This window comes from Macaca fascicularis, chromosome 2 (genome assembly GCF_037993035.2).
Source record: "Macaca fascicularis isolate 582-1 chromosome 2, T2T-MFA8v1.1".
Lineage (NCBI taxonomy): Eukaryota > Metazoa > Chordata > Mammalia > Primates > Cercopithecidae > Macaca > Macaca fascicularis.
In genome coordinates this window covers 74,366,496-74,369,594 of record NC_088376.1, presented here as the reverse complement: position 1 = coordinate 74,369,594, position 3,099 = coordinate 74,366,496, and positions in this window count along the sequence as shown.

The following is a 3,099-nucleotide window of genomic DNA, read 5'->3' as shown; positions in this document are numbered from 1 at the left end:
TAATTTGTCATCAAGTGATTTGTCTTCGATGAAAGAAAGACAATTAAAAGGACCCTCTCTCTTTTGTACTTCTATGTTGTAATCATAAATTTAAAAAATCAGCAAAATACTAAACTTGCATGATATGTGACTTACGGACTTTGCCATATCTGTTCCATGATCATTGACATCTGTATGACTCAAATATTTTGTCAGTATCTGAAAGTGAATATACAGATGCTAATAATTTGTCAGACAAGTTTTTAATCATGGTGTTAATTTTTTATTCTAATTAGAAATGAAGTTAGCCAATAAGCTTTCATAATCATTAATCAATAATGTACAAGTTCAGCAATACCAGAAATGATATTGAAGTAATAATTCAATCTAACCTTCTAAATATTGATTCTGAAACCAATTTGTACTCTAAGGCTGATATGTGGTTTATCCCTAACATATGAATGCATCGTACAAATATAAATATGAACAGTTCCTTGTAGAAGAATGAAATCCAAAATAAAAGCCCCTCCATTTTCTGATTGCAGCTTGCAGTTTCCTCTTTATCCTTCTCTCTTTATCAACCATTGTGGAAATAACAAATAACAATCTACTTTAAAATTGTGCACCTTTTCATGGAAATAGTCCATTTTATCTGTGCATTTTTAGGTAAGTTTATTTAGAGTGGGCTCATTTTGACCAGCAGATTGCAAGCCAGCTCCATCTGTTTCTCATACTCTATGTATCAGCAGACTATCAGATAACTTTTCTTATTGTGGCTGTGTCAGAACTGCACCAAGGTAATTACAAACTGCAAGCTTATATTAAGCCTCCCTTTGCTGAAATTCTACAGGCATTCATTGGACCAGTGAAATCACATGGCCTAGCCCAAAGACATAGAGCAGGGTTACATGGAAAATGGCATCGATACAGAAAATATTAAAGAGTTAGATCTAATAAGTCAAGTAATTACACTTTCTATGTAAATATTACCATCCCAAGTGCACCCTATGTCAGGTATAGTTATTCTTTCCTCTAACATATAATCAACATTGATTGTGCTTCAGTTTTATTACCTCATTTCATTCTGATTATAGTGACTCCTGCACATGAAGACAATTTTGTTGAAAGACTAATCATGTTGAATAATTTAAGTAATAAGCAACACCAAAAATTCCAAATCCATATTCTCATCTAGAAAAAATTAGTGACTTAAAAAAAAATATTTCATGGCTTTTTATTTACAGACTAATTTGCAAGCAGATCACTTGAAATTAAAAATACTAATATACATATAACTGCCAATTCAAACTTTAGACATACATCTCTTACAGAATAGATGCTATATACATAAGTGTCTTTAGTAAAGGTCCTAGCTAAAACCATGATTAATGTCCTAATGTCAATGCAGCAAAGAAATAACTCAGATTTTTCTCAACAAGATGTTCTGGAAATGATTATACTACATTAAATGCAGAATTTCAAGGGGTGCAGAGATCTGCCACAGGGTATGTAGTTAGATGGGGCAAATTCTTAACCTATGTCAATGTCTCTTTTATTAGCCTAATACAGTCTTGAGATTGGCACCATTAATAAAACCAATTTTCTTAGTATTCAGTAGTTTTGGGTGTTTTGGCTCCCTTACTTGAACAACTTGTCATTTCTATCAGCTGTCTTTCTTAGTTTCCTGTGGCCATTCAGAAAATGGAAAACAGAATGTGTTGTGAGTTACTGCTCGTTGATTAAATAAAACCAAAATATACCAGAGTCTTTTTCTTAGTGGAATTTTTTTTTTTTTTTTTTTTTTTTTTTGAGACAAGGTCTCAGTCTTTCACCCAGGCTGGAACGCAGTGGTGTCATTTCGGCTCACTGCAACCTCTGCTTCTGGATTCAAATCAATCTCCTGCCTCAGCCTTCCGAGTAGTTGGGATTACTGGTGTGCACTACCACACCCATGTAATTTTTGTAGTTTTAGTAGAGGCGGGGTTTCACCATGTTGGCCAGGCTGGTCTTCTGACCTCAATTGGCAGCCTTTATAAACACTTTTATAAAGATTATTAACATTATTTTCTAATTGCTATATTTGCTTTCATAAAGTGTGTAAATATATTTTGCTTTATGCTTCCAAACCTGAATGACAACCACGATAACATTGTAAGGTAGGAATCTATAATTTAGAAATTGAAGAAACAATATATAATAAAATGCATTAAATTCAACTTATTTATATATCTATATATTATAATTATATAATTCTAACAGTTTAATATACATTAGGAATTCTAATTTAGAGTCTATCATGCAATTCTAATATATATTAGATATCCAATTTTAGTATTCTTAATAGAATAATATAATTTCAATTCACAATGAAAGTATTGAAGGCCCTAACTACACCCATTCCATTTCTATTTCAATTTCCTCTCTCTACACACCACATTTATCCTCTTGGTTCACACAAAACCCATGCAGTTTCCAAGGAATAGGACAAAAGCTCAGAATTTCTGAGATGGAAGTGTCACCTTCTGGGAATTCAGCTACGAGGACCAAATGCAACTATACAATGGAACTGTAATATTAAGAGCAATGTATATTTTCTTTGGAAGGCTGTAGCACTCAATATGTAAACTCTACCCTCTATTGATGTATCACAGAAGCTTGTGCAGGTAACTAGTAAATAGACCTCATAACAGCCACAGACCTTCTGCACAGAGGTAAAGGGCTAAGTTCAGCATCAACATTGCTTTACACTGAGAAGCCAGACAGGATTGAAGTCATCAGTCACTTTGTTCTTCATGTATAGGTGTGGAAGATGGATTGATACTCGTTGAGGCAGGTTGAGTGCTTGGCCTCTTGGAAAATACAAAACACTTCAAACTTCAGGAGAAAGTTCCTAAAATTCTTGCTAATAATGCTCGTAAACATTTTTATTTGTAAGCATTATGACTGCACATTATTATAAAAATAAATGTAGCATATAATACTTACAAACTATATTTGTGGTAAAGTTTGTAATCATTAATTTATTTCCAATCTTAAACATTTCATCTGAGTTTTACAAAGGAAAAATTCCAGAATAGGATCTTCTTAATGTCCTATCTTGTCTTCTTTGTCAAAAATATT